The 14,563-nt window shown below is 43.1% G+C and overlaps 1 protein-coding gene and 1 long non-coding RNA gene across 5 annotated transcripts in view; both read left to right on the top strand.

The window, feature by feature from the left end:
* LOC115570877 (RNA binding protein fox-1 homolog 3-like) overlaps positions 1-14,563 on the top strand; it is a 1,044,539-nt gene that overhangs the window by 598,161 nt on the left and 431,815 nt on the right. The gene's annotated exons all lie outside the window — the stretch shown is intronic.
* Positions 5,411-6,731, top strand: LOC115570893 (uncharacterized). The gene is made up of 3 exons (XR_003981843.1): positions 5,411-5,535; positions 6,313-6,441; positions 6,607-6,731. It is a non-coding gene; the product is annotated as an uncharacterized LOC115570893 (long non-coding RNA).

Raw genomic sequence — 14,563 nt, 5'->3', positions numbered from 1 at the left:
GAGGATCTCATCATAAAGAGGCCTGACTCGGAACAGTTTGTCATAGCCTGGGGTCCCCTTCTTCCTCTCGTTCTCTACATCCTCTTCAGGATCACTGAGGTGAATGTTCCATAATATGGATCTGAACCTGTCTCTGGACATCACCTTGGCTGGCAGGGGCACAGACAAAATGTGATTTTGTCTCCAGTAATCTTGGAGACTTGGCAGAGACACCAACGACATGTATGCAAGGAGACCAAAACATTTATATAAGTCTTCCATCTCCACGTCAGTCCACTGATACTTACAGCCTAATTGTTTTTTTTCTGCAGCCTTTTTGTTTGTATTGCTGCAGATTGTCCTGACTGTGTCAGTAGCAAAAAACAACAAGAACAGGTCTTTTGGGCTGTAGGAGGAAAGTGTCTCTAGTTGGACTCCTGGTGATCTCCTTGGCTGAAAACGGCTCACTGCTGGGGCAGTGTCAGCATCCTCTGCTGTCTTCCAGGGCTCAGAGCGAGGGCGTGTCTCTTCTGCCTGAGCCAGCGGAGATCGGGACCTCGTGGGCACGCCGCACCGTCCGTTCCGCTGCGCAGACCTGCGAGGAGCGCTCTGTGTGGACGTCGGAGGCTCCTCTTTCTCTCTCTCCTCATCCAAAACACAAGCTGGATCATCCACTTCTCCGTCAGAGTCCTCACTCTCTGGCTCAGACTCTGGCTCAGCGTCTTCTTCAGCTCCATCCAGCTCAAAGAAGAGCTGCACTGCCCGCTCCACATTCAGGAGTCGCCTCATCGTTTTGGCACACAAAACTCAAAGACGGCTACACTACACACTAATCACACGAAACACACTACACTACACGCTATTAAACACTCAAAACACGCTAACCATACACTCAAAACACGCTAAATATCACAAATCTCGCTATCACTATCTATCTCCGTCAATATCACTGTCTCTCTTTTGCCGCCGCAACTCCCACAACTTTCCCCACTTCCTTAGCAACCAAATGCCGTGTTTTGATTGGTTTAGACGCTGCACTTTTCCACCAAAAGGAAATAGGAAGGGATGTCACATGATTGTTTTTTCAAACATTTCCTTCTTGCAAGCACTTTCGTTGCGAATTGCCCGTCTTTATTGCTTCTTCCTGCACCAAACGCACATCAAACATGACAGCAATATTCACGAAAAAGTGTGGCGTACATTATTTATCATATGTCCCGTTTTACTTGGCCTATCAACACGATTTAAAAACTGGTATATAATTTGAAGGCTGCTCGAACTCATGAAGGCGGAACCAAGTCTCACAGATGAGCCGGCGCGTCAACTGACCCCAGAGGGTTAAGGACTTTGTGGACTGGTGCCAGTGGAACCACCTCCAGCTCAACGCCGGTAAGACCAAAGAGCTGGTGGTGGATTTCCGCAGGCACAAACAACGCTGCACACAGGTGAACATCCAGGGAACGGACATTGAGATGGTGACATCTTACAAGTTACTAGGAGTTCACATGAACAATAAACTGGACTCCACTGATCACACTGCAGCTACATACAAGAAAGGTCAGAGCAGACTTCTGCTGAGGAAGCTCAGGTCATTTGGAGTGCAGGGGGGACTCCTGACCTCTTTCTATGACTCTGTGGTAGCATCAGCCATTTTCTATGGAGTAGTCTGCTAGAGCAGCAGTATCTCTGCAGCAGACAGGAGATAAACGCATCAAGAAGGCCAGCTCCATCCTGGGATGCCCTCTTGACCCAGTGTAGGTGGTGGGAGAGAGCAGGATGTTGGACAAGCTGTCATCGCTGCTGGTGCAAGAGTCCCACCCCCTGCAGGTCACTCTCACAGCACTGGGCAGCTCCTTCAGCAACAGACTGATACACCCCAAGTGTGTGCTGCTGTCAGACTGTACAACCAGCACTGCTCCCTATAGACCTCACCCTGTACTCTGCACTGTGCAATAGGTCCGTACAAAACTCACTTCTGTTTTTGCATCTGGTCAATTTCCTTAACACCCATATTTATTATTTGTATTTAAAATCTATGTATAAAAAACGCTGTTAATCTTGCACTATACCATGTAAATGTGTATATTCTATTTCCTCCCTTTTTCATTTTATTGTTTATTTTTGCTATTGGTTTTTGTCCTTATAATATTCTGTTGCTGCTGAGACAAACAAATGTCCCCATCTGCGGGACATGAAAGGATTTCTAAATCTGATTCTGATTCTGATGTTGGGATTTCTTTTCCTTCTCCTCTTTTCTGTTTTTTTTTTTTTTTTTTTTTTTTTTTTTTTTTTTTAAATTGTGCACCTGAAGGCTTTGACCTTGAAATGTAAAAATAGAAAACCTATTACCTACTTCTTGACATATGTCAGTCAGGCCTGCCGCTCTCCCTACCTATGACCTGCGATGTGTTTTGTGAGGTAGCCAGGTGAGAGCAGGGCAGACTGTCTGCTGCAGATGTGTGGGGAGCTGGATTGCTGGAAAGCGGAGTCACAGGCAGAGCTGGATCTATGGAGCCAGAACGGGGACTTTAAAATCTGGCATCCCAAAAAAAAAATTGGCATTGAAAACAAAACCAGTACTGAAAAAAGAAACATTGTCATTGAAACATTTGTATTGAAAACAGTTGTATTGGCATTGAAACAAGTATTGGCACTGAAAAAAGAAAGTAATCCAAATAATTCAAATCCGAAAATCTTATCATTTTATTTTATTGGGATTTTTTTGTATTTTTCAATGACAATCTTCAGATTTTTTCTTTATGTCACTTTTTTTTCAGTGACAGATTTTTTTTACAATGTCAGTTTTTTTTCAGTGTCACTGTTTAGGCATCGAGAGGGCGGGGCCTGAGGGGAGGGGCAAGTAGAGCGTGGTTTGCATATCATTTGAGAAGGTGATGGCAGCAGCCTGTGGGAAGGCGGGGCTGGACGGTCCAGCCATAATACCGTAGTACCCGGCCGTCTCTGGGCAACACAGAGCCCAGCTACCTCGCAGACTTTTCTTCAAGCTCTCTCCTGATGTGTCCAATTAAGTCTCTGTGTATCTGGTTCTGTCCCGGAGCACCCGAGCCCCGCTCCTATATGCGTATTGAGTGTGGTAGTAGTACCGGAGCGCCGAGCACGGAGCATTAGCCACAGTTAGCATAACAGTAGAACAGCCTGTTGCTCCGAGCCGGGGCTGCAGCGCCGACAGCAGCGCTCTGGTCTGCTCCCCGAGCTCTGTGCCACCGCACCGCTACCGGAGACCGGACCTCCCGAGCTCCGGTATCTATATGCGTATGGAGTGTGGTAGTAGTACGGAGCTAACGAGCATTAGCCACAGCTGTGTCACTCCGAGCCAGGTGCTGCCTCGCCGACAGCAGCGCTCCGTCTGCTCCCCGAGCTCTGTAACACCGCACCGCTGCACACGCATACAGAGACCGGACAATAAAGGAGAGTGCTTGGAGAAAAGTCAGTCAGTTATGAAAATATGTGCCTGTTACTTGATTACAGCCGTCTGTTGTACTTTACTATGAACCACAGTAGCACAATCACAGCTGACTTTACCCGCATACTGACTTGTTGAGTTTATTCACTTGACTCAAAGGAGTCATTGTAGGAATAGTGATATTATTCACATGAACTGAGTTTATAGGGGAGCTCTGGTCTCCGGTAGCGGTGCGGTGGCACAGAGCTCAAAGAGCAGACCAGAGCGCTGCAGTCGGCGCTGTAGTCCCGGCTCGGAGCAACAGGCTGCTCTACTGTTGTGCTAACTGTGGCTAATGCTCCGTGCTCGGCGCCCGGTACTACTACCACACTCCATACGCATATAGGAGCGGGGCTCGGGAGCTCCGGGACAGAACCAGATACACAGAGACTTGGACACATCAGGAGAGAGCATGCAGAAATGTCCGCGAGGTAGTTGGACTCTGTGTTGCCCAGAGACGGCCGGCACACGGGCCCTAAATGGTGTATTATGGCTGGGCCGTCCAGCCCCGCCTTCCCGCAGGCTGCTGCCATTACCTTCTCAAATGATATGCAAACCACGCTCTACTTGCCCCTCCCCTCAGGCCCCACCCTCTTGACGCCAAAACAGTGACACAAAGCTGAAACTGAAAATCAGTGACACTGAAAAAAACTGACATTGTAAAAAAAATGTCACTGAAAAAAAAGTGACATGAAGAAAAATCTGAAGATTGTCATTGAAAAATACAAAAAAATCCCAATAAAATAAAATGATAAGATTTTCGGATTTGAATTATTTGAATTACTTTCTTTTTTCAGTGCCAATACTTGTTTCAATGCCAATACAACTGATTTCAATACAAGTGTTACAATGACAATGTTTCTTTTTTCAGTACTGGTTTTGTTTTCAATACCAATTTTTTTTTTGGGTGCCAAATTTTAAAGTCACCGTTCTGGCTCCATATGGATCGCAGGTGGACACTGGAGAAAGAACAAAGCAGTATTAAATCTTGAAAACACACAAAAACATTAGTAGATCACTAGAAGGCTATTCGGGGTGAGCTGTATACCACTTCTGGTTGACTTAAACAATCCTGCAGCTGATAGCGTGGAGAGTGGGGCTTATCAACAGGCGCTGATTGCCAACCTGCTGCAGCTGCATGTGTGTCAGCAGCTCCTGTGATGGCAAACTCCACCCAGCCTCTCAGTGCACCTCTGCATTTGTAACAGAAAGCAAACAGAACACAAAACACAAAAATCTCCCGCAGAATATGGGATTGTGACAAACAGGGATGCAAAGTTTGTTATTCTTTCTGTCTTTTTTTTGTTTTTCATTTCTAATTTTCAAGGCAGAACATCAGGGAAGGGTGCCAATGGGCGCTGCAAATTAGGTAAGAAGGTTTCATTTTTTGATTTACTTTCAGGAGCCCTCAGGGTAACAAAAGTGTCAGTAAACAAGGGCTGAATACAAAAACACAGACTATAACACATTATCTTTTTATCTCCAAAAATAAATTTTCTTGTCTCGGAATGTTCCAACAAACCTATTTATCTAATTTACTGATTTTTAGATATGCAGGTAGAACTATTATGTTAAAGGAACTTAGGGCAGGATTTGTGAAAAAATAAACATTCATTATAAGTATTTTAATGCTAATGGGTGATGAAGCGTTCAAAACCAAAAAGAATGAGCCCACACACATATCTCCCCATTGCCTTGAACAGGCTGTGTGCTGCATGATGTACTGCTATTCGGGGTCTGAATTTCCCGCGCAGCCCTGCGGACGTGACGTTAAATGACGCTGAATGCGCGTCCTCGACGGCTTGGAGACCGGAAGAAGACAAGCGCGGTGGACCGGAAATACTGTTTGTGTTGTTATGGACTCTGCCACGGCCGGAAAACGACCCACCACCACACAAAGTCTTCTAAAAAGTAATACGAAGAAGAAAACAAAAGTTTTTATCAGCGGCAAGTCGTGAGTCTAAAAGAAGTTATGACCAAAGCCGGGCTGGCACGCGAATAAACATTGGATATGCCTTCGACTCATGGAGGCAGCTTCAGCTTGAACTGGGACTGAAAACAGATGCTGACATGGCTAATTTCCTTGTAACCAGGTAAGAATACATTACAGGTCATTTTTAGAGCTTGATTTGAAAATCTTATGAGATCACCGTGGACTCGGAGTGAGCTAAAGTGCAAAGTAGCGTCAGCTTCTAACGTAGCGTTAGCGGCTAACGTAGCGCTAGCATACACACAGCACCGGCTCCCGTCTCGTTCCTGTCCCTGGTAAATACAGTATTTGGGGTGTACAGTAACAGTATTTACAGGCTATGGGTTGGGGGCTATTGTGTTGACAAGTTGATGATACTGTTGTGATGTAGCTGAATAAAAGGCAGTTTAGAGCTAACTTTGAAGTGCACAATGTAAACGAGCTCAGGTGGTGTTATATAATAATTGATATTGTGCGTGTCTACCGATCTGATAAAGTCTTTTTATTATTATTGTTGTTATTATTAGTACGACCTTGCTTGTGAAGCACGTCTGTGTGGTTGAGTCCTTTGGGGTGGGTGGGCTAAAAGAGTGGTCTCAACTCATCAATAGAGCTTTTAGCCTTTATTTTTCTAATTTTGACTTGTGTTGAACCTTCCACACAAGATTGCTCCAGGCATTATACCTTACGTTGTAAGTATAGCAGAAGAAATTGTTTGTAAAAGTGAAACACACAATAGTACTGACTGAGACATGTATTTTGATATTGTTATTGTTACAGGCAAACATTGCATGCATATTGCATAGTTGTTCTGACCAAAGAGAAAAGACACCAAGGTAGCAAAGTCTCAGCCAGCTTGCTGACTGAGACTCTAACTTTTAAAAATATTGCTATTTTCCAGCTATCAGAAGAAGCAGACTCCTGAAGCTGCTACTCAGGGAAGTAAGGAGATGAGAGCATCAACACCCAGCAAGCGAACAGCTGCTAAACTCTCTCATCGATTATCACCAATTGAACCAGTGTCTGTGGGGTTAGTATGTTTTCACTTTCTAAGTTTTGGTCATTTGGAATTTCAATCTTTTCAGAATATAGACAAAACATTGTAAAATGTTATAATATAAAATAATAATTACCAGATTTGATTATGGATCATTGGTATGTGTTCTAACGCTACTGTTCTCTTCTCTCCATAAAGGCCTCAGCTACAAGATCCAGAGACGTGAGCAAGAAAAGAGAGAAGACAAGACCGTCTTGTTTACCACACATTTATTTTATTATAAACATGTAAAAAAAATACAAAATAATGTACATAACACAAATTTTAAAAATACTGTAAACTTTGAAAATAAATATAAAAATATAAAATGTACATAAATAGTTTTTATTTTTGGATGAAAGTGGAATCTTTGGCTAAGAAATGTTGTTTTTTTTAGGTATTGTGTTCACAGGGACACAAAACAGGAGAAAATATCAGTCAGGCACCCTAAATGGAGCTTCTTTGTAACCTTTGTAGTTTGCAAAGGGGTCAGGGAAGTTTAACCGGATACGAAGAACACATCAGCTCGGTATCGGCCTTCAGTTCCCTCTTCCCTGACGCCCATCCTGCCAGATTGTAAATTACCGGTAGGCAGCAAACCGAAACTCTCGGTTATCGCTGCCCACATCTTGGCTGTCCTCCAGAGCAAAGATGTTGTTCCTCGTCATCCTAACCAGACGCAGTGTACCCTCATCCAGGCAGTACATCTCCATGTGTGCCACTCCTTCCAGAGTCAATTCCAAATCCTGAAACAAAATCATTGAAAACAATACTAATAAGAATAACTTTAGTAATCCTCAAAGTGATGTTTTGATTTTATTTGATGTTATTTTTATTCTGATTCAACTTAGTATAATACCAGTTATGACATATTGACATTTGTGTTTTCCTTGTATTTACTTTCTTATGGTGCAGTGCTATTCATACCATTTATATTGTCTTATAATGGAAATGATTTCACAAATTATCTCAGTGGCGCTGGCACATAACACGTGGCTTGAGATATTGAATCATACTATTGCTGTTACATGATAATGACTGCACACTAATGTCAGCTTGTTAGCAAGCTTTATCCAATGTTATAAATATTAGCTATGTTGGTAATTACCACAGTCAGAAATTAGCTGCAGCCACAAGCCAAATGCTCGTCAAACACCATAACGTTGTTAGCAGTCACATTAGCTTCAGTCACAAAAAAATGGTTATCGCTAGCTCGTTATTCACCGTGGCTGGTGAAATTTGAACTTTAGTAACCATTTGGCCAGTGTAAGGTAAGCGCACTTTACATTACAACTGTCATTTTGCTGAATTGATGCGCTAATGTTGTCAAAGAAATATACTAAAGCTGCACTAAAATAAACACTTAGTTTACTTACTTCGTTTCTTGACATCATGCTGTTCACTAATGTGGGCTACCAAGGTGGTTCCGCGGAGGTATGCAAGAAAGTCTTGCAGTAAACGGTCGCATGAACAGCGAGCAAACAAATAACCGTGTCACAGCATCAGCTGCCCTGCTGTGAAGAGTTCATGCGTGCTCCCGCGCCGGCTTGGCTGATGTCTGCAGTTACCCAAACGGCCATCGTGTCGCTATTGAGTCTTATTTCTTGATCCTGCCCTAAGTTCCTTTAAATAGCCAGCTCCAAATTGAGCAAGATCTTTGGTAGAAATAATGACCACTGGTCCCATTTATAAATGTTGTGTATGCACAAAACAGGGCCTTCTATGAAAACAAACTTGAAGGGAGAATGTGCACAACTGTAAGTTAACTCTGACCCATGCATGTGAACATTTTGGAGACGGTGCAAATTATTGATGCATATGGTGAGGTGGTAAATTGTAGACAGAGAGAAATTGAATGTGAGGAATCATCATATGTATAATGGTTGTCACGGTCACTTTGGTGAGCATAAAGCATTCAGTCTGATTGCTGTAAACATATAAATACTGCGGTGCCACTGGTGTGTTATGGTGCATGATGGATGCACAGACTTTAATTGCCCTTGCATTGCGACATGATAACCTGAGTGACAGAATGACTAAGTGCTTTGTAACCTCCACCTCAACCACAGAACCATTTTTTATGCTAGAAAAACGCATTTCCTTTGATTCTCTCGGCAGTGGCTCTCGGCAGAACTATTGATCTGCTGGCTCATTTCTATGATTGACATTCATAAGGTGCTTTGCATTGACCATTTATGGTTGAATGTGGGTGTGAAGAGGCTGGGATATGAGCCTGAGCCATGTGTGCACATTTCCAAGATGAATTGGTATTTATATTAGAGATGCACCGATCAGGATTTTTGGGGCCGATCACCGATCACCAAAAGCAGTATCTGCCGATCCCGATATTGCCGATCACCGATCACAGCGTCAAATCCATAAATTATTCTATATTATTGTCTTGTATAACTTTCATATATTTAATTAATGATTTTTCTTACACAACATTGACATTGTATTATTAAGTATAAAAATTAGGAGATGAGAAAGTATCATGAATTGACCACCGTTTTATTGCAGCTCAGCTTACATAGAGTAACTGTAGCTTACTAGGGGGAATATATGCAGTCAGGGTGGGAATTTTGTCATTTTAGGGGCAAGTCCATTTGGCCTTCAGTTTTTTTTTTCAGGGGCACCAAGGCCACATGACAGGGCACAAAGGCCACTGGGTAAAATGTGTTGATTTACCTTTCAGACTGATACCATAACATCCTAATTTATAATAAGACATGGATTGTGTATTAAAACATTTTTTTATACCAAAATCAAGTTAAAGTTACATTAGAAAGTAGTTTTTGTTAAGTAGGGTTAGGGTGAGGTGGGTTTTGTGACACCTCACTGAATATTAGTGTTATTGAATATTTCTCCCAATAGAAATTCCCCAAAAGTGGAGTGATTTTGGTGACACTACACTCTGAATAATAGTGAAGATATTGAATTTTTTGTAGTTTCTCTTTTCGGTGTTGCACTTTGTAGACGGTCCCTGCGACCTCGTCTCACAGACGGCTGACCATACAGACCAGAGTTAATGTCCAAACGCTCGTTTTGATCAACATACGGTTGTAGCTCGTTGTGTACCTTACTACGGTAGAAAAGAGCCGTCGTTTGTGTTTTAACAAGGTTTCACTTATGAGTTATTGATCCGGGAAGTTCGAATCTGTGAATATATTTCCAACTTTACCGGACTAAATCCTACCACATAAGTCAGTTACGTATCATGTCAAAACCGGCTGCGCTCGCTTTCGCACCTGTGCTGTAAGTTTCGTTCTTCTGTTTTGAGACGCTGCTGCTGTTTGAGAGGCTTTCACGTGAGATCATCGTGATGATGAGACTCCACCTGCGCGTACCGCGGACTCACTGAAGTTACTGTGAGTGACTACTGTGCACTCAGGTGTCTGTAATTAAAGGCAAGCTCGCTACGCCGACCGGGCCAGGGGCTCAGAGGCCACTGTGGCCGTATGATGAGTTTTTTTTTCACGGGGCATCAAGGCCAAAGTGCGGGGCAACGGCGGCCATGAAATTCCCTCCCTGCATGCAGTTAATGCACTGTCTTTATACTTAAACGTCATCTGGTCGGCCTGATGTGATCTATTTTGAGAACTCCGATCAAAACCGATAGGGGCATTATCGGCCGATTGCGATCGGTTGCCGATCGATCGGTGCATCTCTAATTTATATGCCAGGTATTATAACTTTTTTTTGGCAACCATTAATTTACTCATTTGTACATACAGAAATATTTAGTGTGGATTTCCTAGAGAGTTTTATAAATGAGACCCCTGGTGTGTGGAGGTGGGAAAGTACAGTAGGAAAGATTTGAACTTCTCTCATCCCTACTTGAATGTTCACCATGTATAAAGAACACCCCTCTTTATACTGTGACTGCTGGTTTTTCCCCCTTGCGTGTTCATACAGAACAGCTTTAAACAGGTTTCCCTTTAGATGTTGTCAGTCACATCATACAAATTTATTATAAGCCCAAGGGTCTTGCTTATTCTTGAAATTAAAAAGGTTTTAGAATTTTGGCCAGATTGTGGCTTCAGTGTAAAAGTTCTGGTACTGATTTGGCCTTAAACACCACAAACCATGGTTTTGTTCAATCCCAACTGATAACTACCTTTTTCACTCTCTGCCACCTGTCTACCCTCTCTCCATGGTACTGTTGGAGGAGATGGAGGAGTGATGAGAGGTTGATCCACTTTGTGCCTGAGGGCAGCTGGATAACGGCTGTGCTGGTAGTCAAGCTCTGTAGTCCTCCTTGATCATCCTCAGAGGGTCCCAGACGAGCCTGGCTTCTGCGCTGCTCTGCATCTTCACTAATCACCCTCGCTGGAGATGGTAACCTGTAATCGGCACTTTCTCTGTCAGCCAGTCAGTCATGCTGCAAGAGACTGCAGGGACCAGGGAGGGAAGGCAAGGGCTCAAATCGCTTAGAAGACAAAGTCACTGCACAGTTTTTAGTCATTTTAAAATGGAAGACAGAGCACCTGCAAAAAGATTATCCTATTAACAGATTTAACTCTGAGACTGAGACTTAATTTACTTTTACTTAAAGGAGGGATATAAAGTTCTTTGAATTTGTCCCTTTCATTTCTCTTTTCATTTGTTATGTAGCTTTTTTTGCATGTAACCTGTTTGCAAAGTTACAAACTAAATGCTAAATTGAGTTATTCTGTTTTATAGAAAACACTGCTTTTACTTCTGTAAGTATTTACCATTGTACTTGTCAAAGCTAAAGGGACAGTCCTTAACCTAACCATCCACCTAAATGTCTGCATGAAGATGTAGAAATGTCTTTCCTTTCATATGACATGTTTGCTGCTGTGTTACCGCGGTGATGCCACTACAGTAAAACGAGGGGTTGCACTTGGTAACTAAAATCATTATCATTATGAGGATTTTACTTTATACCCGTTGACCACAATGTACTCAGCTGTGGCAGAATGACACAGTCTGTATTTCGGCTGGTGGACTCCACAGGAAGCAGATGTATGTACTGTAACACTCTGTTAATGTGACTGCTTCAACTTTAAAGGTCCCATATTATACTGTTTTTCATCAAATTCACACCTCTGTCAGAGGTCCAGCAACACTGTATTCGAAATGCATTGCCCCAAACCCATCCGTGGTCCTGAATTTCAGCTGTCTAAAAGTCGCTCAAGTGAGCTCTACTGAGAGCAGGCTGTTTCTGTGCCTGCACCTTTAAATGCTAATGAGCTCTGTCTGTCAACGCCTGCCTTGCCTGCTACACACCCCTCTCAGGGAGAGGATGCCGCTCGCGCTAGCGGTAGCATGCACTAATGTCTTACAGTGGATGTATCGATACGGCTCGCCGAGATGCTGTCGTTCAACCATACTAGTTTGACCCAGAAGGAGAGGCTCCTGAAGAAATATAGACTCTACGGCTGCAGCAGGACGTTTCAGAATGGTTAGTGTGTCTGAATAATGTTAGTTTGTTCTATGTGCTATTACAGTTACTACCATGTAGCTAATGGCTAACAGCTAGCAAAAGCTGTGTTTGTCTCCAACACAGGCTCCAAACTCTAGGACACGTCTCTGTCTCCAGTCTGCACATGTTTCCAGACTTTTTACTGTGACAACCAAGCTCCATCGTAATATTATTTACATAAAACTTGCTTCAAACGCCATTGGATAGCGGACCGAAGTGGAACCAACTAGTTAACCAATTTCCAGCTGACTTCACCATACTCGTAGGCAACTGTAAATACTATCAAAACATGACGACACTTACCCATTGCTCAGGTGTCGTTGCTGGGTCCGGTATGGTTGGGACTGATCCTTTTATGAGGGTCAGTATTGAGGCAAAGCCAGCTTAGTACTGACCCTGGTTACTGAAGCAGTCCGATGTGAAGTGGTTAGCACACACATACAAGCTAACACGAACTGCAGCCGGCACGTTGTCATCAAAAATGAAACGCACCCACTGTCTTCTTCTGTTGTTCTGTAGCTGGGACAGAATATAGGCACTTATGCCGATTTTTCCAACCAGCGGCGGAGGAAACAATTTCGCCAACCAGCACTTGTAGCAAACTCCTCATCTCTGGTGTCACTCACAGTGGCGTACATTTGTTTGGCCATTGCCCTGATCATTTTGCGGGACACTCTCTCGTGCTGGCCCGTTTGCAGATAACTAATTCCCGCATGTTCATCTCAGGCTCCTCGCTAGCCTTCTTCCTCCCTCCAGCAGGCAGCCTGGTCCTGTTGCTGTCCTCCTCGGACAGACGCTGAAGCTCTGTTTTATTTTTTCGCCCATCTCTCACTCTCTTGGGGTCGACAGAGAAACATCTAGCGGCTGCTTCTCCTGAGTTTTCCTCTACATATTTTACGACAGAAAGTTTGGTCGTACTTTTTATTTTTTTGCTACACCGGAGCCATGGCGATCATCAATGTGATACTGACTGACAGAAAGCAGCACAACACGTGAACAAGGTGAAGAAGGAAAACCTGCAGTGTCAGTGGTCACGTCTTCTTCCTTGATGTTTAAAAAATAAATTAGACTCTGCATTTATTTGGAACTGGCGGTTATTTACCAAAATATACACCTGAACCCAGTGTTTAAAGGGGACCCGGCGGTTAATTGAAACCCAGCTATTATTTGGTAATTTACGGTATTCAATTTGTCAGACATTTAAATACCTGTGCGCTGATTGTACGCACTGAACTGTCCAAGGTGCTTAACCAGAAGCAGCGCATTCTCTCTGTCTCCCATGTACAGTAGTGTGAAGTTTTGTGCTATTAACCTAAGTAAACAGAGGAAAACATGCCTCTTGTCTCGTTGAATAACAGCAAAACAATAAAGCTTCATCAAATAGCCTACATTAACTGGATCTCTCTTGTTCTCGCCCTCTTTTTCCCCTTTGGGTCTCAACAGTGAAATTTAACAGAACAGCGGTCCAGTTGTGGAGTAGCGGTCTCTACTGTATATCCACTCATAGGTATATTATTCGTACCATAGGCTAATTTACAGTGGCCTGGCAGAATTTTATTATAGCCTATCATAAATCATTTACATACGTCTCAAATCAGCTTTAAAAATAATCAGGCCCATCCGGATTTTTCCAGGCACACCCATTAGCTACGCTCTGGCTCCGCCACTGGTGACTGTACACTTCATTTTGACACGCTGTATTATTACAATGGACCTAAAATCATAAAAAAACATACAATCCGAGTAGGAAAAAGTTATTTTTTTTACTGTGAAAACCACAAATATGTTTAACGAACCATTTTTATTACTCATAATACAAATATAAATTCTTGTTTACTAAATTTGTGCTTAAGTCTTTGTAAATTTCAAAGTTATATGTAACTATTTACATTTAAATGCAGGCAATGCCTCAGGCTCAGGGCTCCCTCAGCTCTCCTGCCTGCACACATTCACATTCCACATTCAGCAGTCTCCTCATTGTTTTGACTCATTTAACAAAAAAACAACTCCACTACACACTAAACACACTACACCAAACACTACATAACACACTTACTATACACTCCAAACACGCTAAATGTCACAAATCTCTCAACTCTCAGAACTCGCTAGCACTAACGTTGTCTCTGTCACCGTCACTGTCGCTGTCACTCTATTGCTGCCGTCCCTCCCACAACTTCCCCCTGTTCCTCAGCAACCAAATCACGTGGTTTGCCATGTAATTTTGTGATTGGTTGGTGTGGTGCCTTTTTCCACCAATAGGAAAGGGAGTAGCACAGGTGTTTTGGTTGCAAACACTTCCTGCTGAGGACACTTTTGTGAGAGAAGCCCGTTTCGACCGTTTCTTCCTGCACCAAAGGCGCAGCAAACGCGATGGCAATGTTCGCGAAAAAGCGTGGCGAACATTATTTATCATAAGGTCGGTTTTACTTGGCCTATCAACACGATTTATATGGTAAATGGTAGGCCACACCAACACATACGTTGGAACCGAGACTCACGGAGGCTGCGTCTTGCTGCTACGTCATCTTAAATTTGTCACGTAATATGGACACACTGGCACGTCCGTCGACTCAGGAGGCTACGGTGGCTGTGGTTGACAATGCTAGCAGAATTGGTAAATCATTTATTAAATCATTTATTAACGGTATCATTGTAGTCCAAACA

The sequence above is a fragment of the Sparus aurata genome, chromosome 20, assembly GCF_900880675.1.
Source record: "Sparus aurata chromosome 20, fSpaAur1.1, whole genome shotgun sequence".
NCBI classification, from domain to species: domain Eukaryota; kingdom Metazoa; phylum Chordata; class Actinopteri; order Spariformes; family Sparidae; genus Sparus; species Sparus aurata.
Note: the sequence above shows the minus strand (reverse complement) of the source record. Positions and strands in the feature narration are given on the sequence as shown.